General features: G+C 46.5%; 1 protein-coding gene and 1 long non-coding RNA gene across 4 annotated transcripts in view; one reads left to right on the top strand and one right to left on the bottom strand.

The window, feature by feature from the left end:
* The window catches only part of ADGRV1 (adhesion G protein-coupled receptor V1), a 2,479,945-nt gene that overhangs the window by 2,401,962 nt on the left and 51,563 nt on the right, over positions 1 to 26,420 (bottom strand). The window lies entirely within an intron of this gene.
* Positions 22,251 to 26,420, top strand: part of LOC138511752 (uncharacterized) — a 452,837-nt gene continuing 448,667 nt past the window's right edge. The window contains exons 1-4 of one of the 2 annotated variants that reach the window (XR_011280674.1): positions 22,251 to 22,338; positions 22,810 to 22,926; positions 23,023 to 23,106; positions 23,220 to 23,573. This is a non-coding gene — a long non-coding RNA (uncharacterized lncRNA). Of the gene's footprint in view, positions 22,339 to 22,809; positions 22,927 to 23,022; positions 23,107 to 23,219; positions 23,574 to 26,420 lie in introns of those variants that run through there. The other variant, XR_011280675.1, reaches the window with a different exon arrangement.

Below are 26,420 nucleotides of genomic sequence, written 5' to 3'. Positions count from 1 at the left end.
GAATGTATTCCTCAGGAGATACTGAGTTTCTCAACGAGGAAGCTTGGAGACTTGAGTGCGATGGTAGCTGATGCAGCAGGATTTGAAGGAGATATGTGCTTGCAGAGTGAGCTAGTATGGTTTGATGGGGGTCGAGTTATGTGGTCGAATTTGCAAAGTCCTTTAATGAGTCATGCTGCAGCAGGCAGGGAACATCTCAGAGGTGCCAAGGTGATTCCTGGAAGGTCATCCAGGAGGGCACTGCCAACAACCTGGTAGGAGAGGACCAAGGTTTGCACTGCAGATATGAAGTTGTTTGCTGGGATGAAGGGCTTCATTTTTGGCAGGGTTGAAAGTTGATATCAAGCCGTTTCTGTCTTCCTTGCTATATGTTCCTTGAAAGAAAGCCTCTGTCAATGTAGAACCCCAGAGACTTGCTGCAAGAGGATGAGCTGTGGTGTGAATCCCTTGAGGTATTCAGCAGAGAGCCAGGTCTGGATGTCAGATTGTTGTTATCGGTCAGCTGTAGGAATACGGTCTTTAAGGGATTGAACTTCAGGTAAGCGCTGGACATTGGGACTTGATCATTGAGAAGGAGGCCTTGAGCCTGTGGATGTCTTCAATGGAGGAGAGCTTGAGGTAGGGCTGCGTGTCATCCACACATTGGTGGATGTGGGTGATGTGTGGAGTGATGGAGGGCTGCATAGCAATGTGCTCTGACATGAAGGAGCAAAGAGGATAGCTCAATGGAAAAGATGACACGGAGCAACACAGGTTCGATCCCTGGGTCCGCGCTTAGAAACCTCTGGGTATTAGGCACATTAAAAATGACCTATCATATCATAAAGGAAAGTCTTATCTGCTGCACTAGCTTCATGTTCCATATTATGTGAGAAAGACATTGTCCGTAGTAGCTGATTCTCTGGTCACCTTGCATGAAAAACTCACACCATGAAATTAAATCAAAGTTGCAGTTTAAGATCCATTTATTTCAAACCCTTTCTTATTTTAAGATGATCTAATTTCTACTGAGGTTTTCTCAAGTGCGATAGTGGCAACTGTATCAGGCCTCGTTTCATCGATTATATGGCATAAATATAGTTTTTCTAGTGTGCATCCATGGTTTCTATTGGGTGCATTATTTCTGAGCATCACATCCATGGTTTTCTCCAGTGAAATGCTTGTTTTTTTGTCTGTGATCTGGCATCTGAAGTATTGCAACATTTCATGTGTTCTTTTACAAAATGCTTCATTTTCCGATGATTTTTTTCTCCAATTTCTCCTGAAAATTGCACTGTACAGTGCATGATATTGGCATATCTGTGAGGAGCAGGATCCCCTGTGAACAGTGCATTGTATCTTGCCGGCTCATTTCGCTTGCTCAATTCCGCTAATCTCTTAAAGTAACTGATTTAAAATCCACCAGCTTCCACTTTTACTTTACATTTTCATGGGCCAATGGTGTGGGCCACCAGAGGCGCCTTTCAAACCAAACTGGTCCCCAGGCGAATTGACTTTGACACCCCTGAACTAGATTAATGCCAGCTCTATTGAGTAGCCACATATTTGCAGAGAAATGTGTTTCTTGCATAATTTACTAATAATTTACTAGCAGTGCTTTTCAATCATGACAATTTAGAAGTATAGGTTCCATGAAGCTATGAAGCATGGTGAAGGACGTAGTGTACTTTTAGATCTCCCTGCACATGCTACAGATAGTGGCGTTGTCACGTTAAAGTGTCTCTTATGGTTGAAGGAAACACAGATTTTCATGATGGCGAGTGCAGCCAATTTGAATGAACGTTTTCGACTCTCTGTATGCCCTAAAACGTTAGTAAAGCATGACAAGATGGGTGGCTTCAAGTGAGAAAGGGGGGGCTATCAGGGACCCAGAGAGGTAGCAAGAGACATCAAATCAAAGAATGACAGGTCGCTCTCTGTTACTGCTTGCCCTCTGTGACCTGCACTATTTACACTCTGGGGGCTGAAGCAGCTGCAGATTGGCGTGCAGTGCCTCGCGGCACACCAATACATACACGAAGAAGACGGGGACGGGAAGTGACGAGCGTGCAACAACTGTTGACCAGGGTCAAAATATGATATCGCCGGTAGCAGACTGGCCAGCTGCTTGGGTCAGAGAGGTCTTTGCTGTTTTACCAGGTGACATCAATCATTAACTGCGTCATTCCAAATACGAAATAGCTCTTGGTCTCTCTCCCAGGGGTGTGTTGCCCCAAAGTGGCAAACTATCGTATTGCTGCTTCAAAACAGTTGCCTTATGAACTGTGAGCCTGCATGCTCAAAGAATGAAATACAAAAGCGCTTACACTTCCACCTTCCAGGAAGCTATGAGACAGGTGTTAGGGCCATGTGTACTTCCTGCTTAGTGGTTTTTTTGGCCTCCAACAAAAACACAATGTGATGTGACTTGGGACTTGGAAACTGTGTTTAAAATGGTCAATTGCCATTCCAAAGCCGCTTGCCGGAGAGCCTGCTCACACATTGTAGAACTCATGTTTGTGCACCAATGCTGGGTAGAGGCCGTTGTTTGAGACACTGCACGCCCCTTATGAAACTTATACACTTCATTCCATTGTATGTAAATATGTTCTCTGTAGAGCTCTTTGCTGAAAAATAACACATAATTATCATTACAATGCCTATTTTGTCAAGCTGACCACCCGCCTTAGACACATTACAAGAGCCGCATTCCTACAAGAATGCATTGTCAAAGTTTTAACTACACACCGTTTAATTGTACATTTCTGAGAATGTTCTGTTTAGATCCATACTGGTACACTTGTACTCGGCACAATTTGAAATTTTGTCAGTGAGTCATGCACTTACCTTAGTAAAAGTGGGCTTGTGTATAGGCCCGTTATAAATGCAATATCATATCATATGAGTGGAGCAGCTGAGGTTTTGGGATAGTTTGTTTGTAAGGAAGAGTACAGTAGCATTGACCGCTGTCAGATTATTTACTCCTGCAATATTCGACTAGAGCACAATGTTCTGTTACATGCAATGTTCTTTAGTGTCCCCAAAGAGGTACACATTAATCTGTTAAATGACTTCTGGTAACGTAGTGATTGTAGCTTAGTAAATGCAATACATGATATGCCAAGACAGTCAAAACGAAGTTTACTTCTGGGATCAAGCCCCAAAAAAGTACAGGAGTGCTCAAAATAAATACAGGGTATAGCAAATACTTATATCAAGTGCAAATTCAGATCATATAAACACATTACAATTTGAACTTTAAAAAGTTCCAAGTTTTAAAATTGATGCACAGTATAATCGTTATCTGTTTCACATGTACGAGTATTTACAAAAAAATCTATATAATCAATAAAATGGACGAATAAGGCCTCAATACTGACTTAGAAGCTAAAAATATCAGACATAGAAAGCAGAGCTTTGACTCACTTCAGTAACATCAGCATTAGGGGTCCTATATAAAATACTCCAGATATACAAATGCTAGTAGTTGGGACCACCCTCTCTGTCACCTCTTGCTGCCCCTCTTTCTCATCCGTCTCTTGCCCGGCATGATGCCTTCATTTGTTTGCTGTCATCCTCCTCTGCCTCCCGCAGCAATAGCTCGTAATTGCTGCCACCAGCTCCAACTGCCCCACAGCCCCATCCTCTCCATTAAACATCCACCCACTATCGGCACCTCCTCCATTATCATTTAAGGGGAACTCCCCCAATAACTCCATGCTAGTTTGAGCCTGCATCCTTTCCACCTCCCCCTCACACTCATGCAGTCCATTGACTGGCAGCTCGCCATCATTCCCCATAATGACATCATCAGTCCCGGCCCAGGACGTCGACAGAACTGCAAGGTTGACGAGCCTCCACAGGGATTGTAGGTCTCTGATTAGCCCAAGAAATCTCTCCAGCAAGTTCCCATGCTCCCATGTTCTGATTGTACTAGCAAACTCGAGCCTGGCCACCAAACCCACGCACGCAAGTTTCAAGACTATTTGTATTTGTGAGTGCCAGGGAATCTCGCAAGAACTCAAGAGGCCTCTGAATCCCAATGATCAGATTCAGTTCTACACGCACGTTTTTTGAGGTGGAGGTTTGCCTGGGCTTGTTCAATCCCTGCATGACTGAAATGAATGTGCAATGAATGGCCAAGAGGCTCTGGAAGGAGGGGGGGGGCGGGTTTCTGAGATTTTATTTTGGGTGTGTGAGCTGAATTTTTCTATCTATTCAAGAACCAATAAAACAGTTGGAACAGAGAGGAGCATGTGGCAATTAATGAGGTGAAGTCATCATAGTCAGAAACTAAGCAGGAGACTCGCAGGTAAGTGAAGGACACACTTTCAATGGTAGCACAAAGTTGAAGTAGGACAGCGTCCTCAAGCAGGTCTATGCATGGCACAGGGAACCCAGCGGTGCATCGATCCATCTCCTCTAAATGTCACTCCTGGAACACACAGACACTCATGCATGCACCACAAATTCTGTATTTCACCTCCCTTTACCTCACCAAGTCCCAGTAAAACACACACCCTTCAGCCCGCTCACCACAGAGTACTTGACCTGTTTTCGGTTAGCATAGACAAACACAACTCACTGAGAAAATATATTTAAAATATATATATTTATTTACGTGTATAATAATTGCAGTCTACGTCATTCCCTCTGTTTATGAAGAAGAGAAATCAGATGGTGTGTGCCATCGAAGAGTTGTGTGGGTGTCAGTTAGGTGAGGTTTTGATTTGCCTGTTAGTCACAGAACTTAGTTGAAAACTTCTGAACATGGCGTGGATAATTACCATCTCTAAAATCCCACCAAGCAACAGTCTTGGGATTGTGTGTATGTCCAGAAAACCCAGCGATGCACACCACAGCATAGCATTCATTTGCAGATACCAGTGCAACACGACATGTGTTATTTATAAAGCAAAACAGCTGCCCTTCACATGGCCTACTGGTTCTAAAAGCTGTCAGAAGTTAGTGGCAGATTCCTGTTGGCTCATTACAGTTACCACCTTGGGTAGGCTCTATTGGGTGGTGGGTCCTGAGACCTGCCCCAACTCTTAAGATTACCAGTTTTCAGTAACTCAGCATTTGTGAAATGCAAAGTTCACCTTTTCCTTTAATTATTTGTATGACATGCCTGGAAAAGCAAATAACATTGTAGAGGAATACGGCAAGATGTAAAAGTTAAACTACAGTCATGATGCTTGTGCACCTATTTTCTGTCGCCTGTACTCGATAGGGCTTGTTTCTCCCCTCTCTTGCAGCACTCTTCAATCAGGCTCACAGGAGTTCCCCTAGTCACATGACAAGCTCGACCTCCTTCGGTTTTTCACGGCAAACCGTGACTACGTAAGGGCTTGTTTTTTTCCTTCCTCCCTTGTGCTGTGAAAAGCTCTGCTTCCTCCAGCTTTTGGTGCAAATCTGGGTTCAGACCAAAACTAGCACTGAAACAGCCACCATCCAGGTCACATATGGCGCACTTCAAATCATGGATAAAGATAACTCATGCCCCCTGGTCCTCCTCAACCTCTCTGTCGCATTTGACATGGTTGACAACCTCACACTGACCAGCCTACTCATGAGCCGAAAGGGCTTCTCAGGCACAGTTCTCAGCTAGTTCCCATTGTGGGATGTTTTAACCCACTAGTCCAGGCCCTGCAACATTCCTGTACGCTGCTTGCATCATGAACATCAGAATAGCTGCTGGAAAGTATTATGTACACTAAAATCACCCAGACATGCGCAGGAAAAACCTGAAAAATAGGGCGTCAATCCACTTTTGCCTATGTCAGTGGTAACACAGGAGACCACTGCCAAAACCCACCATTGGGCTACCCACAGAGTAGCATGAAACTACTTGAAAAAGCAATGCTGATTGCAAAAGAAACACAGAGCTGTTTGGAAATCCGTTTTTCTTGGTTGTCAAATTTGCAAAAATCATGGTTCACAAACCACACAAAAAATCCAACCTCCTTGTTGGGTGTTAAATGTCATTTTGCTTCAAGAATCCACATAAATATAATGTCAGCAGAAGTACATTGATCAGAAGAAAATTCACATTTAAAGATGCTTGCTTGAGAAAATATGTTGAAAATAGGCGCACTACCCTGCTCGCCTGTGTCAGAAGCTGGCGATCTCTAAACCTGTCATGTTAAACTTGTGTCTCAAAATCTAAGTGTGGGGAAAGAAGGGACTTCCATCAAATGCAATATAGGGTGCCACTATTGATTTTCATGTTGAAAAGGACTGGAATTGAAGATATGTTTGCTTATTTTAAATTTGTAACTGTAACTTTCACAAGGAATAATGTCACAATTTACTATAAGGTAACCTGATTCAGCTAAAACTCCAAAGAGGTTTTCCCCCACTGAGAACACACCACCCTTTTCCTTCCCACCAAAAGGAGAGGATCACTCATTTGGATGCTAATGAGAAGAGGAGGAAACTTGCTCTGCTGCACTGGTAAAGAGACAATGGGCTTCTTGAACTGAAAGAAAATGCTAATTGGGGTGTGAACTGAAACCAACTGCCCAGGAAGACAAGCCCATGTGACTCTCTGGCCCAGTCAAGATCTTGGAGGTGGAGACAAACTGTTTTCTGTATTCAGAAAGCACAGGAAATATCTTTAAAAAAAAGACTTATAGAAAATTGTACTGAACTGATAACAATATGGAATTTAGAGGATATTAAAATGAAAAGTTTGCTCACAGTTTAAAACTAATCTGGAATCTGTGCGATATTCAGAGACTGAATCACAAAAATGATCATATTCTAGCTATTGTGATTATGTTAGGAATATGAAAATGTACAGGGATATGCCCAGATGGTATGTGCATGTATGTGGTACAGAACTGACACTGAGTAACCTCCCAAAAGCGTGAAAAACTGTCATTTGTGAACCAAAACTCGTAGGAAGAGGAGACTTTGACAGAAACGTACCTTAGTTCATCTGTAATGTCAATATGTATTATTAACAAGTTGGGGATATTGGAAATATGTGTTTTGTGAAAAATAGATTTTCTGGGTAGAAACAAGGGGGAGGGTTTTTCTCTGGACCATAAACACAGTGTCACTCTGACACATGATGACACATCATGACACACTGTTCCCTTCTCAAATCAGGGGAGAGGGAATTTTCTGACCTATCAGATTTTTGAGGGTTGGGCATATTATAATCAGCATCCCCACTCCTTTGGAAGATGGATAAATAGGGACTATTGAGGACCCAGAAGGACACATTAACTCATTACTGATCTACCGGCGAAGCGCTCTGCAGGAAGAACACATATCCAGACTCCAGAACCATATCCAGACTCCAGAACCCAGATCCAGACTCCAGAACCCTGAAGCAGAGGCCCAACCCAAAAAGCTGAACCCTTCTCAGCAGGCCTTTAAAATCTTGCAACCTGATTTTAACCCCTAAACTTCCACGGGGCCTAACCAATTCAACAGCCTGGCTGTGCTGTTTTGGCTGCTTCTGGCTAAGAACCCTTGCTAGAACCCTGAGATCCAGATCAGTAGAGCAGAGCTATAACCCAGAACCCGTCCAATCTAGTCCAAGAGGCCGTGCAGACCAGAGTGCCTTGCTGAGAGCAGAACCAAGTGCCTGAGACCTGTCCGGTGGTGAGCGAATTCCAGCCAAACCTTTGACCAGGTCTCTGACAGGCCCATTGCAAACCATAGTTGAGAGTATTTAGCATAGAACTGTCCATAGTCATCTCTTAGTATTAAGTAATCCAATCCAACCCATTCCAACATATCCATAACTGCATTGTAGAATCTCTTGTGTCTATCCTGAATCCTTCTCTCCTCCATATAATTCTGTGATAATTGTAGTGATAATCATCTGTGCGCTGATATTTTTCTGAAGAAATTCAAGTGTCCAGGCGGACAAAAGTCGGAGCGGAGGTGCTGCTGCTCTGGTGGCTGGCTGTTGGGTATCTTGCATCTTGATAGCCCCTTAGTATAAGCCCATCCTTGTTGGTAAATCTTCAAAAGCGCAATCTCATTTGTAAAATCTTGACCCTTTTTGAGAAAAATAGACCTTTACTGAAACCTCTGTAACTTCTAAACCATACGTGCTAGGAATTAAATTTAAATGTCATTTTGAAGCTAACATCCTCAGCTTTCAAACAAACTAGTAATCGCATTTCCCGCACGCTGAAAAGTTAGCCGCGATTTTGCATTCGGCTCAATTTCATTCCATGTGAAAACAGCTATTTCTTGCATTCAACTTCTGAATTCAATTTCCTATCTGCTAATCCTTCAACAATCATTGCTAGTGTTTACCTGAACCTAACCTAAGCGGCTCTCACTAGTTCTGAATCCCATTTAGCAAATTAAAATCAATTTTTAGCATTTTTCCCATTCATTTCAAACCACATTTAAAAGCATTTGACCTGTTTTAAAATCATTCCTGTTCTCTCTAAGCTTGCTGGGGCGAATTGGGATTGAAACTGCAATCGTTGATTGTTGTTCCTGAAACCTGTGTGCCCTCATTCCATCTCTTCATATTGCATATTGGGGGGAGTGAGTAGTATCACGGGGAAAGAGTGATTACATTGTCTTTGATTGAATCCATATCAAGTTTCATTTCTGTGTTGCATTAATTTCATCTCATTGCATTTCATTTAACCCACACAAAGTTTTATTCTCTGCTACATCTTCCTATTCCTACTCCTAATTGATTAAAGAGATTGTTGATTATTGTCATATTACCCATTGCTGATAATTGTATAAATATTCATAAGTGTGAAATTCAGATATTGTTCATATTCATAAAAGTGTGATATATATATATATATATTGTTCAATTCATCAAATAAATCTTTTAACTTTGCAAAACAAATCTACTTCTTGGTTCAGTGAGACCGGGGGAGATTCAAAGAGAGGGGCGTGATATAAGGGTACATCATCCAGAAATAAAATAACTTTTGACATAAAAATATATAAATAAGGGTTTCAATTGGGCATCCCATGCTAGGCATTGACTTAGGTGGAGTGCTGGGTTGAAACCACTTACACCATCTTACATCTCGGATAGGCACCACGTCGTCCAGATGGGCAACTTATGGTCAGACCACCGCCCAGTCACCCGCAGTGTCCCATATAGCTCAATACCCTCACCAGTTTTTTATCTATACATGGAGCCATTGTGACTACTTCTCAGTGACCCTGACATCTCACTCCATCAATACACTGATGCTACCCAGGTATACCCAAATGTCAGTTGTGCCAAGCATGTCAAGCCTCAGGAATTCTGACTCTGGAGGGTCTACAACCACGTTTTACCTCACTGTACTGTACTGAGACACCATTGAGTAGGTTGCTGGTCAAGTGACCAGGCCCTGCACTCAGTTGCTCTGTCCACCTCCAGTTTTAGCTCCTTCCATTCTTCTACTTAAAGACTCTAGGCCAGATCCAGGTAGACAGCATTGAGTAGGCTTCTGGTCACATGGCCAGGCCCTTCTACTCAGTTGCTCCACCCACCAGCAGTTTCCATGCCTTCCAAGTCTCTACGTAAGGACTCTATGCCAGCTTCCGGCATCCATCATTCAGTAGGCTTCTGGTCACGTGACCAGATCCTGCCACTCATTTGCTCCCCCCACCATCGATTTAATCACTCCTCCTTAAGCATCCTCATCGCTGGCGTCCTCTGCAAAGGACGAGTGAAGAAAAGGACCTTACCTGTTTGGGCCTGTTTGGGCCTGACAGGGCAAAGGCCAACCCCGCTAAACTGCATTTCACCTACAAACTAATTGCTACTACTGATACTCACCAAAAGACATCACAAGGTGTCTCCTCCCTCCACAGCCAATCCCCACTCTCACAAGGGCTCAAATGGCCTCATCTCGTACTCAAACCTCATCAATATTGCCCTTGACCAATCCAAAACCCACGGACCACATGCACATGCCCTCTCATGTTGTTCAGTGCTCGATCAGCAGTCGCTCACGCTGCAGGGATCGCTGACCTCATCTCATACAACAACCTTGATGTCCTGTTAATCATTGAAACATGGTTTACCCCATCCTGCCCACATGTTTTCGACACCCTCCTACCCAACTGCTACTGCATCCAACATGCCGACCGTCCAGGAAGGGCAGTAGGTGGAGTGGAAATCATCCACAGGAGCAATTGGCCATGCTCCAACATCCCCTCTCCCAGAACAAACTAATTTGAATCACTTGCCTGCCGGTTCCCTATATTGCACAAGGACTCTATCACCTTCCACCTCATTTACACACCACCTCACAGGAGTGACTCTTTCATTGCAGACATCTCCAGCTTGCTCTTCTCTGCCAAATTTGCATATTCTAGTAATGTCTTTCTTGGTCATTTTAACATCCTTGAGTCACAGGCGGACAACCACACTCAAAGCACGCTTTTTGCACTGACTGCTTCCACGGACATTAAGCAAATTGTGCTCTCCCCCACGCAAAACAAAGGCAACACCCTAGACCTAGTCTTTACATCATCTCTCTGCACCACTTGTGCAGACCCTATCCCACTTGACTGGTCTGATCATGCCGCCATCCCATTATCAGTCACCCAGTCGACTGTGGCTCACAAAGCTCAGGCTAAACACCCCCTTACTCAACGCTGCTCAGTCAAAACCTTCCTGGTCCATTAGTTGGAAGCAAACTTTGCCAACTTCCCCACCACACGGAATGCCTCCTGGAATTATTCAACAACTCTGCTATAAAAAAAACTGGTGGACATTCACGCCCGCCTAAAATCCAGCCGGGTAAAGGCCGAACGATCCGCCCCATCATACACTCTCGAGCTAGCTTCCAGCAAACACTCAATCAGAGCCCTAGAGAAATGGTAGCACAAAAACCATAACTCAGGAGACCTCACCAACCTCAAATCTACGTGCAAACTGCAGGATTCTGATTACCAAGGCCAAAGCTACTTACTACTCCAAAACCATTGGGGCAGCCTCCAACAGGAGCAAAGCCCTCTTTGAAGTAGTAAAGCATTGTACCAAACCCTCATCTGACCCCGAGGTATCAGCAACTCAGGAGAAATGCGATGGAATCAACATATTTCTTATTGAGACAATAGACGAAATCTGAGAGACCATCGAATCAACCTCTCACATCATTAGTATCCCCTCCACCCCCGCATGCACACCACCCTTCTGGACCAAATTATTTCCTCTCTTTCCCCATGATATCCTAAAAATGATTGCCTCTCTCAAACCTACTTCTCACCCTGACGATATAATTCCAGCCTTTATCATTAAACAATTGACGGACCTGCCCATTATGAACCTCCCGTTTATTGGCAAAATCTTGGGAAAAGTAGCTGCTACACAACTACTTGCCAGAATTGAACAGCTCCACCTCCTAAATGACTATCAGTCAGGGTTGCACCCCAAGTGTAGCATCGAAACAGCCACCATCCAGGTGGAAGATGAAGCCCTCCAAATCATAGATAAGAACGACTCATGCCTCCTTATCCTCCTTGACTTCTCGGCTGTATTTAACACTGTCGACCAACGCATCTTTCTCTCCCTCCATGCTGACAGGATGGGATTCTCTGGCACTGTCGTGGATTGGATTCTCTGGCACTGGCCTGGGTTGGTTTCCCTCCTACCTCTCAGGCAGACACTAGGCTGTCGAGATGTAGATGTTGCTTTATTACCAACTCCCGGTCGCCTGCATACTGCCCAAAGGCTCTTCCTCTCACCAATCCTTTTAACCTTTAGATAGAGCCTTTGGGCACTCTCCCCCAAGATCCATTCCTTCTATTCTCCCTTCCTTTTCATGATGAAGGGCAAGTTGAGTCCAGCTACAATGGGCGGAAAGCTGCCTAGATTTGATGGAAATCTTTCTCTTCCTACTTGGCTGTTCCGGCCCCCCCTAGCCGCCATCGTATTCCAGTGCTCAAAGTCCCTGCTTGACCATAACTCCCAATATTCAATTTTAACTGCTTCTCTGTTTCTTTGTTTTTAACAATATTACATTGGAAGAAATGGCACTGGGTAAACAACCTTCACCTTAAAAAACGTGTTTGTTCCCAGTTCTTCTTACTTCTCCAGGGTTGTTCTCACCAGTTCTGTGAGTGCTAAGGCTCCCGTGATACACTCTCTCTCTCTCTTGTCAAACCTTTGGAGTCTAACATACGTGGAATTTGTGTGTGCTACTTTTACCACACACCACTATTGTAAAACAGTTCATAGTTGTTCTAGACCAGTGTCATTCGATTTCTATCTGTGATCATACAGACACAACTTAACTCTCACACTGAACTTGTTGGTGGCCTCCACAACCATCAATCTGGATTCCGAGCATCCAGAGGCATGGAACCTGCTCTTCTGAACACCCATGAAGAACTGCTCGCATCTCTGGATTCCAATTCCTCAGCTGTCCTTATCCTTCTCGAGCTCTTCTCTGCATTTGACACAGTTAACCATTCCATCCTCATACAAAGGCTCCACGATTATCTTGGGATCTCGGATGGGCACTGCTGTATTGCCTATCCTGTTTCCTCACTAACCGCTCTTCCAATGTCATCCTGGGCCACTTCTCCTCTCCTACTTCCATCTCCTCCTGTGGTGTCCCTCAGGGCTCTATACTCTCCCCCTGGCTCTTTAACATCTACCTTGCTCTCCTTGCATGCCTCATCTCCACCTTCTCCTCCAACTTCCCATGTTACGCAGATGACACAAAGCTCTTCTTCAGACTCCCTGCAGACCCTCTTTCACACTCCATCATCCATGACTGCCTATCTGCCATCCAGTCCTGGTGCATCTCCAATGATCTCTGCCTCAATGCCTGTAAAACTGAGATCCTTCCCTTTGGGACCCCTGCTCCCTCCTTCCTCCCCTCACTCTGGCCCTCCTCCTTGGGCTTCCCCCCTACACCTTCAACTGAAGCCAAAAACCTTGGAGTCATCTTCAACTCCTCTCTCTCCTTCCTCCCTCACACTCTGGACATTGCCAAGAAGTCCAACTATCAGGTCTTCCTTCTCAAAGGAATTCTACCTTTTCTCACTTTCCCCCAGAGGCTGAATGTGACTCAAGCCCTGGTTCTCTCAAGACGTGAGTACTTTAACAGCCTCCTCCTGAATCTGCCTTCTCCCACTCTACGACCCCTTCAGCTTACACAGAATAGGGCAGTGAGACTTATCCTTGGCCTTAAGCCCAGGGACCGCATCTCTCCACACTGAAAAGTCTTCACTGGCTCCCAGTTTCTGCACAGATTAAATTCAAATCCCTCTGCTTCATCCACAAGGCTGTGTGGGCCAGGGGACCACACTATCTTCAACTTTATCTCACTAAATACTCTCCCTCTAGACCACTTTGCTCCTCTGGCACCAACTCATTGTATGTAAAGCGTTTTTCTAAACGGTGGACAGGGAGTCACTCTCTTTCCTCTGCGGGCTCCCTCCTTTGTAATAGCCTCCCTCTCTGCCCGCGCCTTGAGCAGGATCTTCTCAAATTCAGGAAGTTCCTTAACACTTTCCTCTTTTCCTCCTTCCCTCCTTCTCTCCTCTGCTAATCTCACAGGTGCTGTGTTGGTGTCCTTGGCCCTTATGCATCTTGAGGGCCTTGACCTCCCACACCAATTCTCCCCAGCCCCTGTCTTCCACAGCACTTTGCATCTGCACACCCTCTGCCCTGGAGTCTCACACTTACACCTCCCGCGGCCCAGGCCGTGCAGCACTCAATCATGCCTAGCACTTCGTCCATGTCTCACCCTCTAGCTCGGACTCCCCAACACGTATCCCCTCTTCCTTCTTCCTTTTTGCACTTGCACTTTCTGAATACTCACAAGGCATATTCGGTTCATTCCTCCCCCTTTCCTCCTTCTGCTCTTAATAGTGTGTAGTAATTGTATTTCCCACCCTTCCTCCCTGCCTCCCTGGATGTTTGGTCAATTCCGCTTAATTCTATTTACATGTATTTTAAATTAGAAGGAGGTACGAAGTGCGATGTTTTGGGTTGGTATATGAGGCTGGTTGACCATGGAGGCTGGGAGACCAGCTGTTGTGTAATATTGAAGCCCAGAGGAGATAAAGGAAGGGTATGCCAGGCTCCCCAGCCCATCTTTAGCCTTTGGTACAATCCCCATCTTTCTAACCAATCCCCTTACCCTTACCGCTCACCATCAATTCTAGCCACACATTGTTACAAGCCTCTATTTGCAAAAAACTCAGCCTGGAATTAAAGTCCCGATAAGTGATTGGGTACTCCCTAATTTTTTGATAACGGGGGGACAGATCTGTTTTAAGGGAGAAAATCAAGGAAATCTAAAGTACGTTACAGATCGACTACCCCTCTCTAGATGTCCTATATGTAGTACAGGGTGGGATGTAGAGCAGCTACTTTATTGAAAAGTAGGATTAACACCTTAGTGGGGAGAGTTATTTAAACTGAACGCATTTCTTGCAAAACAAAAATGTCTTTAATAGTATTTCATAAAATATCTTAAAAAACATTTTAATCTGGGGGGCGCTGTTGAGCGCCGAACAAGATGGCCGCCTGAACGTGACTCTCCGCGGCAGGCAGTCACAGGATCCTATCTTGCGGCACCTTCTTCGATCCGCACCGGACCCCGGAGGGCGCGACACGATCAAGGACGACCCGAGCTCCATCTGGGTCGAATCCTGGCGCTGAACGGGGCCGGGAACCCCGAGAACCAGTGATCTCTCCACCCTTCCCCCACCTGCAGGGCGGCTTCTAGCCGACGTCCTTCCTCGGCTGCGAGTCGAGCCGGGCTTCTCGAACGGCTGGAGCCGTCACAAGCTCCAGCGGGGATCCTCGCCAGCCCCCGCCGGGGGACTACTGTCTGTGGGGCCTCCCCCGGAGCCCGGACCCTGCGTATCCTGCCATCGCGGAGGGGCGGCACACATACAGTCGCGGCCGCGTCGATCCCGGCGCCGCCTCGCGGTGTGCCCTCTCCGCCGCTGTGATCTGGCTCCCTCCGGACTGGGGTCCTGCTCGACGTGGGGGCGGACGGCTGGAGACACTACTGCGGAGGGGTTGAGCGGCGGTGCTCCCCTGGACACCTAGCACCGTGCTCCCCCTGTTGACACACACTGTAGGGCCCCGGGCCCAATAAGGTACGTGGTGCGTTGGGGTAGCGCCGGCCTCAGCGACTTGGGACCCACCTTTCTGTGTGCTGGTGCTCGCCCAGCGCGGTCGACCTCGCCCCGGAGTTACACCGCCTGGGGGCCCCCCTCCCCTGCGGATCTGGCAATCTCTCAAAATGACCCAGTCATCCACAACATTATCATTATCCACTTTCAGGGACCCCATGGTCTGAAAATCCTTGGGACTTGGCTCATTTTATATCGCTGATCTGGAGTCTCAGCCTGTCCATTTCGTTGGGGGGTCGATCAGGGCTCCTCCCTACACATCCTACAGACTCGCTTGAACTACCACCCGGCCCCCGCAGCGGCACTACATACCACTGCTTTCGGCCCCTGGGTCACTTTCACCTGAATCTCTCCTGACTTTATCTTCACGTGCCGCCACGGTCCCAACACAACGGGCCTACAGGCGCCGACCTCCCCCCCGAAAATCACGTCCCGCGAGGTTCCTGTACCTTACCCCCTTGAGCTGCTGGGACCCCCCATTTACTCTATTGGAACTCCAACCTTGCCAGGATGACCAAGGGGGCCTCAAAGAGACAGAGCTCCATCAATCTGTTCGCGAAGTCATCGGTGAGACCGCCGGAAGAAACCACCGAGCAGGCTCCAGCGGCGTCATCGTCCACCACAGCACCGGAGTCCCAAAACATGATGGATTTTATCCGGGAGGGCTTCACTGCACTCCACTCAAAACTAGATGATATGAACGGCACTATATCCTCTATCAAGGCCCATATTGAGAGGACGGATAGCCGGGTAGCGGAGGTCGAGACAAGGGTGGGCTCCGCTGAAGATGCATTGGGGGCTCTACGCTCCGAGGTCATTGCCCTCTCCAATCGGGTCCTCGACGTGGAAAGGAAGAATGAGGACTTGGAATCCCGATCACAACGCAATAACCTTCGTATCATCGGCGTTCCTGAGAACGAAGTTCATGAATCAATGGAAGACTTTGTTGAACATACATTGCTGACACTCCTCGACTCACCCAAACTTTCCCCGCAATTTTCCATAGAGCGTGCGCACCGAGCCCTAACGGCTAAACCCAAGCCCGGCGCTCCTCCTCGGCCCATCATAGCCCGTGTGCTGAATTACCGTGACCGCGATGCCCTCCTTAAGGCCGCGAGGCTCAGGGGGGAGCTCTCACTGGGCGGTGCGAGGATTCACCTCTACCCAGACTTCTCTGTGGCCGTTCAACGTGAGCGCAAGACTTTCCTGGCGGTAAAACGCAGAATGCGTGATCTCTCAGTTAAATACGCCATGCTTTACCCCGCCAAACTCCGGGTGGAGCACGCCAACCGGGTGTTCTTCTTCACTCTTCCAGAAGAGGCCTCCAAGTTCCTGGACGAGCATTTCCCAGGCTAATACCCCCTCTTTGTCCAAGATCCTACTGCTACCCTCCAGCCCGGTCAAGGAGGGCCCGCATCCTGCCACCTTCCTATACTGGAGTCACGCTGGTTTTATATTCTGTAATCTGTTTAAAATGATCATTGTCATGAATACGTGCCGCACTAACATGTGCAATATCTCCGCCCAAGCTACGTACAAGTTCTCACTGTTGGCACTTTTCATTTCACTTGTCCTGCCGTGCCCGGAGAGACACGGCCAATTCGGCCTGCAGGCCCCCAGGCGCTGATGCCACTGGTTTGGTTTTTGTTGGGGGGTTTTGGGATTGTCATCCCTCTGTTTGGGGGGGGGATGTGGGTGGGGGTGGAACATGTTGGGGGTTATGTTACAAAAAGCTTGGCGTTGGCAGCAATTACGGACCGCGATATGGTACTCCATGACTGTTACTGCAATGTGGTTAAACTGGCCCACTGGCTATTGGTACTTTCTCTGATATTTTTGTTCTCACTTCAATGTCTGGGAGCGACTTGACTTTTATGAGCTGGAATGTTCGGGGGTTGGGTAACTACAAAAAGATGAGGCAGCTACTGCTACTGGCCGAGCGTCATGGATCCAAGGTTCTCTTCTTACAGGAGACGCATGCCCGCACGGAACAGTGCATAAGATTTGCCAAATCATGGGGCCCCCACAGATTCTCCACTGATTTCTCTTCCCAAAGCCGCGGTGTCATGACCCTCATCCATAAGAGTCTCAAGTTCACTCTCATCTCTTCACACATAGATCCTCAGGGCAGATATGTACTGCTTCATGCTATGCTTCAAAATAGGGAGACAGTCCTACTGAACATATACGGCCCCAATATAGATGATCCAGAATTCTATGTACAGGTCTCATCCCTTCTCGATAGCTTCCCCCTTGTCCCTATCCTCTGGGGGGGGGTATTTCAACACAATTTTTGATGTAACCCTCGATAGGTCTGGTTCCAGGCCTCGACAGCTCTCTAGAGCAGCCTACGCTGATCTCCAATGTTCTGATTAAGAATGTCACACAGCTACAGATTCTCCCCAGGTCCCTATCTGACCACTCTCCAGTGACCATTACCATGAATTGGGGGCCAGACCCTGGCTGTACCCGGCGTTGGAGACTGAAGCCCTTTTCCCTGCTAGACCCGGAATTTTGTTCTGAGCTCGAGCTATCTATCGAGGAGTTCTTTGAGACAAACACAGGATCGGTAACATCACAGGCCATTCTATGGGAGTCCTTCAAGGTTTACATTAGAGGGATGGCGCTGTCGAAGAAGAACGGGGTTCTTGAATCGATCCGTAGAAACCTAGCAGAGAGCGAATCCAAGCTATCGACCCTTGAGGCCCAATGTTCACTTCACTCCACTCCGGGAACCCTGGCTGACATCGGGGCAGAGCTGGATACGTTCCGATCCCTGGCGGAACGCGAGCAACATTTTTTGGATAACCCTGGCATGGCAAGGAGATACGGGGAGGGTGAGCGCCCAGGCCGATTTCTGGCGAGGCTGATCCGTCACGAGACGGGGTCCCCACATATACTTGGGATTGAGGGACCGGATGGCTCTATGGCTGTCGCCTCACAGGACATCAACAATGAATTCTTCAAAATCTATGGAACCCTATATTCCAACTCTGATGGGGTGCCAGCGGTAGAGATCGACTCCTTCCTCGATACCCTTCCCTTGACGACTCTCTCTCCGGAGTCTGCGGGTTCTCTTGATTCCCCACTTACGCTTGAGGAACTCTCTGACGCGGTGGACTCCTTATCCTCGGGGAAGGCCCCCGGCTCGGATGATATCCCAGTTGAATTTTATAAGCGCTATAAACGACTTTTGCTTCCTCACCTGTTAGTTCTCTGGGAGGAGTCGGTTGAAGCTGGGGTATTCCCCCCCTCTCTCCGTGAAGCCACAATCACGGTACTTCTTAAACCCGGCAAACCCCCCTCACAATGCGGTTCATACCGCCCGCTTTCACTTATAAACTGCGATGTCAAAATATTTGCTAAGGCACTGGCACTTCGGTTAGCTCCCCTCTTGCCATCTGTCATCCATCCGGACCAGGGGGGATTCATTCCCGGTCGCTCTACCTCCCTGAACCTTAGACGCCTCTTCAACATAATTAGTAGAATAAATCCCGAGACACACGCGGTAGCGGCCACCCTCGACATGCAGAAGGCGTTTGATTCGGTTTCATGGAGGTACTTGTGGAGGGTTCTTGAGAGCTGTAGGTTCGGCCCCTCTTTTCTCTCCTGGGTCAGATTGCTCTATTCTGACCCCGTGGCTAGGGTCCGTACAGGTGACCATTGTAACCCCCTCTTTGGGATCGCTAGAGGGACGAGACAGGGATGCCCCTTCTCTCCCCTGATCTTCGCTATAGCAATAGAGCCCTTCGCTGACATGCTCCGTCAATTTCACGCACATAGAGGACTCCGTACTGCGGGCCAGGCAGACATAGTGTCCTTATACGCCGATGACGCTTTGCTGCTTATACGCTCTCCTTCTGTCAATTTGTCCCCAATACTGGAAGACGTCAAGCACTTCGGTCGGATCTCTGGCCTCAAGGTGAACTGTTCGAAATCTACACTTTTCCCTCTTACAGAATGCACCCTCCCCCCCGGACACCCTGGGGTTCACATGGGCTCAGTCTACTTTCACCTATTTGGGGATCGAGATAACACGTCATCGAGCGTTGACATTCAACGAGAACTATCAAATGTATCTCACATATTTGTCATCTAAGGTCCTAGCCTGGGACAAACTTCCAATATCCCTTGCAGGTAGGATAGGCCTACTGAAAATGGTGGTGTTACCCCAGTTACTCTACAAGTTCGCTAACATCCCCCTGTGGCCGGGAGATGGTTTCTTCCGGGAACTGACTCGCACGGTCAATTCCTTTCTCTGGCATTCGGGCGCGGTCCGCCTTAAACTGGACACCTTATCTACCCCCATGGCTCACGGAGGCTTCAGCGCCCCTGACTTCTTTAAATACTGGTTGGTATCCCAAATTCAATATACATCCTACTGGTTCGACATAACGGAACCCCCCCCACACGTCAAACTCGAGAAGCTTGCGGTCTGCCACCGCGACATTCGCTCCCTGTTGATACAGCCCACCCTTCTGGAGCTGGACTCACAGAGCCCAGTTACCTGCACATCCCTGGCACTGGCCAAAACGTGGAAATTGCTTGGTATTACTCACATCTTCCATGGAAACCTCCCACTTTGGAACTTCCTACCTGGGGTCCCACGGGTACCATCGGCCATGGCCCAGCGCTGGGCTGAGTCGGGATATGAGTTGCTGCGTGATGTGTTCGATCAGGGAATATTTGTTGAGTGGCCCGACCTCCCATTGTCCTTGAGAAGAGGCCGGAGTGTGTGGCTCCAATATTCATCTCTTCGCAGGACCCTTAAGCGTAATTATTCGATGTTTCCGGCTTTACCACCGGATGACCCTATCATTGAGGAGCTCACCTCACCCTCACCCACTAGAGGTAAAATATCTAGACTATACACTATGCTGCAATCCAGATCTATTCTAGAATTCACTAAGCTGAGGCGGGCGTGGGAGGTGGACCTGGGTGTTGAAATGTCTGATGAGCGTTGGGCGCACTTATGTGATCGTATACACAGGGTGTCCTTCAACTCCCGCTTCAAATTGATACAGTTTAAAATTCTACATAGGTTCCACTATACCCCGATCAGATTGCACCACATGTCCAATGATCACCCCTCTAGCTGCCCTAGGTGCGGCCACGATGCGGCTGATTACATTCATATGGTTTGGTCCTGCCCTCGCCTTTCACAGTTTTGGGAAGCGGTCTGTTCGACTGTGTCAGCCATACTCGATTACCCCATCAATCCCTCCCCGGTGGTATGCCTCTTTCACGACCTCCCGGACCTCCCCCGGAACTCCAGAAAACTAGCGGGCCTCTGCATGCCTCTTGCTGTTCGCTCCATCCTGCTGTGCTGGCTTCGCCCCTGGCCTCCCACGCACGCCCAATGGCTAAGAGTGGTCACGTGGGCCTCGGACTCGGAGGAAACTTGGTCTCTCCTACAACCCACTCACTCTAGGCCCAGGAATATCTGGCTCAGGTTCCGATCTTATATGTCAGATCTGAACGTGACACCAGCCACATCTCCCCTAGCCACCTCTCCCCACCGACCAGGGCTCACGCCTCCACCATAGCTCCCGGACTTCGTGTTGTTTATGTTATGAAAGTGCCCAATGGCTGTACACATCTGTGTTGTAACCCCTGTTTACCTGCACTGTATACTTATTGTTCCTGTATTGTACCTGTCTGGCGATGTTCGCCTGTCTTTTTTGCTGCCACGCTAAATGAATAAAAAGAAGTTTAAAAAAAACCAAAACATTTTAATGTAATAGTCGTCAGTCATACCTTTCATACAACATACAACTTTTACAGTGACGGGGTTGAACAATTTGAATATTCTTCAAACATAACAACATAAGTCGTGCATCCGCAACAAAATAGAGAACAAACCATTAGCTGCCCATTTTACAGCCAAACAGTACAAATGCACAGATCTGGTATGGTGTGTGATCCAGGTGATCAAGCCATCACCAAGAGGTGGTAATAGAGATCTGATCCTTACCAGAGCGAGCAAAAGTGGATCTATAACTTAGGTACGGTAAAGTATGGCCTCAATATCGCTGTGGAATGGAGTGCATTTATCTAATAGCTTGCTAGATCAGAATCATCAAAAGAGACAATATTTTCTCCCCACAGTGCAGTATCGACTCGCTGTCACCGCGATCACATTATTTACCACCCTCACCACAATGGGCCTCATTCCGAGTATGGCGGTAAGGGATAGCGGCCACCGGTAACGAGACCGGTGGCGGTGATCCCTTACCGCCATACTCCGAGTTCCCTTTGCGCCCTCGCCCTTAACGCCTGCTTTGAGCAGGTGTTAAAGTCGAGGGCGCAAAGGGGCCTCCAAGCCAATAACGGTGACCGTAATGAACGGTCACCGTTATTTGCATCTTCCCCATTCCCATTGAGCCCTATGGGGGCTCATTTGGGAATGGGGAAGAGCCTTGGTGAATGGAGAATTACCGCCCCGCCAACCTTGGAATGGGGCGGTAATTCCGCCATCCACCAAGGCGCTGCCGGTCCGGGTACGGCGCCAACCAAGGCGTTAATAGCGCCATTGGTTAGCGCCGTACTCGGAATGAGGCCCAATGTGTTCTAGCCTAGAGTTAAATTCTGGTGACCCTTTACTGACCGGGTTGAGAACAATAGAGCCCTTAATTTAAATATCAGAGACTTATATAACCTGTCTCTTTCTTTTTGACCATGCAACACGATGGATTAATAATAAAACAACAGTTCTATTAAATCATCTCTAATAGGATATGCTTTGGTTTTTTCCCCCTGTAGAATCAATAATACGATATAACGGGGTAATATCTCCCGTGAGTCATGCGTTTATTTTACCATTTGTGGAGAGTAAAGAATAGCTCATTTAGAGCTCTCTGTATCGGTCTTACAAGGCAATAGGGCCGTGCATAACACAAGCGCACAAGCCTTTTTCCAACTGGCTAAAATGCGAAAATGTGGTACAATATTACACACAAGTATTACCAACAATATGGTAACCTGCCGTGTTAAGCTAATATTTAAATGACGCCCTTGGTTTGTGCACCTTTTTGAGGATTACATGTGTACATAAGTCAAACAATTGTCTAAAACATCTTGCAATATAGTCAATTCGTAACTTCTAAGTTTAAGAACATTACGTGTCACGTGATAGCATATAGTATCATGTGACCTTTAAAAGAAACCACCTTGCATAGTCACTTGTTTGCTGAACGAGATGCAACACGGTCTGGTCTTCGCCAGTAAGGAATGAGCCTAACAACTGCGAACAGATCGGTAAGCCTCTTTTTTCCAGGCTGTGCTACGCACCCAAAGTGGAGCGGATAGCAGACCTTTACGGTACGGCACACTTGCCGCGCTCCATGTTTATTTTCGACTTATAATGCCCAACGCGGCGCTTGCAACATAATGCGTTCTAGCATTAGCATGGAATACTTAAGACGCCAACTTTCTGACGCAGTCCTCATGAATAACGCCTATGTACACCCATTAAAAATGGCTATACGGTGCCATTCGGATAGCGAACAATTGATACGAAACGCCATACGAATCCTCTTTTTGAAACGTGCACCAATGGCGCTCACAAATAGACACTTGAAGCTAATTGAGTTATGAGATACTTCTTTTGACTATCTATGATAGATGTAACCAAGCTACATCTAAACACATAAAATAAATACTCAGTCTCATTTTTGAGGGGCTACATAATAAAAGCAGTAATGTTGAATTTCTCACCCTTTCTAACAGAAACTACAACAGCATTTACTACGGAAGTGCCGTTTCCATTTTTTTGGGGCAACTTACTGTCGATCATCATTTGTTCGCGATTCGTACAGAAGACACAGACAGAAACGTGTCTTTTCAGTAAGTTTCTCTTTACCTTATGTCGAAGCAATTGAATTTTGACAAAACAAAGGATGGAGCAGTTAGTAGTCCTACTTCTCTTCCCGATTTATGCAGGGCGCCTGATACTGGACGTCTACAAATTGAAACATTCCAGCTGCTAAAGCTCAGACGTCCTAAATTACAGTTTATGGACCACAGGTGGGTGTGGTGCAATAGTCTGGATTATTAAATACTGGCCATCGCCTTTCAACAATCAGTTGGGGAGCACAATTTCTTTTTGTTTTATAATATATCTATTGTTTATGTTCTAGATCACTTAATCTAGGTCAATGGGGAAAGAAACTAAACTTCCAGAAATAATCAATGTCCTGAAGATGGGCCAACATTCACATTAGAGACCACCACAGACAAAGGTGGTACACTACCAAGGGCCGAAACATATGTCGACCGAGAAAGGAAAACCTAATGTATTTTTTCCTATGTCTAATATGCATATCATCAATAATTGCTATGTTTGAAGAATATTCAAATTGTTGAACCCTGTCACTCTAAAAGTTGTATGTTGTATGAAAGGTATGACTGACGACTATTAGATTAAAATGTTGTAATGTTTTTTAAGATGTTTTTATGAAATACTATTAAAGAAATTTTTGTTTTGCAAGAAATGCGTTCAGTTTAAATAGCTCTCCCCACTAAGGTGTTAATCCTACTTTTCAATAAAGTAGCTGCTCTACATCCCACGCTGTGCTACATACAGGACTTCTAGAGACGGGTAGTCGATCTCTAACTTACTTTAGATTTCCTGGAATTAAAGTCCGCTAGAGTTGCAGCAGCATGTTGAGGAACAGCTATACAAAATTCAGCAACCTTGCACAGAGACTATTGAACCAAGCAGAATTTGGCAACAGCTTAATTTGCATGACAAGCCAATTGAGATTGTGGGCCTCATTGGAGAGTGATTAACCGGGGGGGTCCAGCTGCAATCCATCAACTAGCAGTCACCATTGGTTTAATATTAGTAAGGCCGGGCTGTATCTACCTGTATCTACCTTTGACAGGAAGTTCAATTGCGGTGTTGAGCGAGCTTTGGAGCATTCATGTGATTGCCATGTACACCAGACATGACTGAAATCCAGAATGGTAGACAACCCTCTTAAGGCTCCACAAACAGAACAATGCTGGGAGGCATAGATCCAATGAAACAGCTGTGGAACTTGATATCCAGCAATCAATCCTGCACTCAGCTTCTGCAGCACTACAGCTAAGTGTGGCTCAAAATGTGCAGCCCGGCAGCTAGGTCAATGCTTCTGTAAAATCAGCCTTCAGTCAAACCCATGGGAAGGAGGGCAGCAATGGCAATTTGGAGCCTCGAGAAAGTGTGAGTGAGCAGGAGGCAGGCAGTGGATGAATTACAGAAGTGGAGAGCGGAGGGAGAAAGCAGTTAGTGGAAAAACGGAAACGAGGGAGAAAAGACTTGGAGAGGAGATTAAAAAACGAGAAGCGAGATCTAGAAAAGAGAATTGAAAGAGGTTTAGAAGAAAAGCAGAGTGGAGAGGGGGAAGACCTGAAGATGAACCACCCCTTATCATCACTATCTTTCAAGTGAAGAGCAAGTAAAGAAGGAAACGTAAGAGTACAGAAGGGTGAAAGAAAACAATCACTAGAGGGAAGAAGAGAAGCTAATAGGGGAGGTGAAGAGGGTCTGATTTTGGAGTGATGCTAAGAAGGAAAAGAAAACAAGAGGTCATTTGGAGAGTGAAGCCGAACAGGAGGTGAACACTTGGAATGGAGAACATCAGTGAAAGGGGCACCTGACCACCAGGTGATGGAAATAACTGTGGCAGTGCCAGCCACCAGTACCCCAAGGCTAACACCGGAAGCTTCCTGGACATAGTGAGATCCAGCAAAATCTGTCCCATGTGTGGTAATGCCTGAAACAGGCCTTTGCCTCTCTAGTCCGACAGATGCAGAAAACAACTTAGAGAAGTCAGTATCCCAGCTATGACAATGACAACGGAAGAAAAACTCATCCACGACAAGAAAGAAGTGCAAGTGATACTTAAGACCCCATTCGATGTGAGGGAAATGCCAGGAGCCCTCCAGAGAAGTGCAGAATACGGTCCTCAACAAGCTGGAATTATGTCATTTTCTGGTCCATGAAAACCACTCCCTTATTTACCCATGCCATCCTAATCGTGTGTCCTTTCTGTGGCTCTGACCACTCTGACCATTATTGCCCCATATGGCTAGGTATATAACAAATGATTGTCCTAATAGGTTTGGTTGCAAGCACAGCAGTGTGCATCCATTTTTTCATATTTGACAGTAAATGTCTCCCGGTTACCAGCGTTCCTAGCAAAAACAAAGTGCACTCCCAATTTATGTGGTTTTCCAACTTGTTTTATTTATGTATACGTGTAAAGAGAGCTGGTCCTATCATTCCCTAACCTCTTTCTTGTTTCTGTGATTTTCTTAGAGGAATTACTTTTTCTTCTAAATTTCAAACATACAGTGATAAAATGACAAAACATAGAGCATTTAACACCTCGTGCTCTTCTAGGTATTCATATACTCCAAAGTTCTAATATTTATTTAATTTTACCATTTTTGCATTTATAAACCGCACAAAGGAGCCCTCTGGCATTGTGGCGCTGTTACAAGCATGGCTTACTTGGTTACAGTAGGAAGACAGACTGTGGTTCGTGGTTACAAGGAACCTCAAAACAGGCTGATAGACGTCATCTTACAAAGTTACAGATGATGGTGGGTGCTCTATAGTTCATAGGGCTACAAGTGAACCAGCTACAAGTAATACCTTATAGAAACACAGGTGTAGAGGGGTGAGCCTAGGTGTGGGGTGTGAGCTAGTTGAAGAGCCTCATTCTGAGAGCTTTGCGGAAGGAGAGGTAGGAGGTCTCGTTTCTCAGCGTAGTTGGGAGAGCATTCCATTGTTTTGGAGCTAGGAAGGGGAAGCTAGTGCCGCCCGCTTTGGCCCTTTTGATGGTGGAGATGTTCAATTGGTTAGAGTAGTGTGATCTTCTTGGCCTAGATGAGCTGGCATATGTTAGAATGTGTTAAGTTCTAAGAAGCAACAATACATGAAACAAAATAGTGAAGGAGGAATTGATGTACATAAATTCAGTGTGCATACAGACAAGGGATATTGTGTCGCTACGTTACATGCAGAGAAAATGTGTGAACTGTACATAACAAAAACATTTCACATTTTGTGTAAATCTAAAAAACACAATAGCGCCTCTACTATTTGGTATTATTATGGCCCATGGGTTTCAGTGGGTCTGAGCAGATGGTGGGTCTCTTAGAGGTGAAGCCTAGGAGTTTCTATGTAGATAGACCTCACCATCTATTAGCTGAAAGTCTGGGCAGAACTTGGTGTTTGGGGTCCTGTGCCTTCTTAATACGTTTCAGCAGGTTTTGGAGTAGTCTGCCTTCATCTGGAGGTGATCGGTGGAACCCCTATTTTGGGAACACCAAGTAACTTAGTTACTGGG

Source organism: Ambystoma mexicanum, chromosome 6p (assembly GCF_040938575.1).
Source record: "Ambystoma mexicanum isolate Mex_15411 chromosome 6p, UKY_AmexF1_1, whole genome shotgun sequence".
Classification (NCBI taxonomy): Eukaryota; Metazoa; Chordata; class Amphibia; order Caudata; family Ambystomatidae; genus Ambystoma; species Ambystoma mexicanum.
The sequence above is the reverse complement of the archived record's forward strand: the minus strand, read 5'-3'. Positions and strand labels throughout refer to the sequence as shown.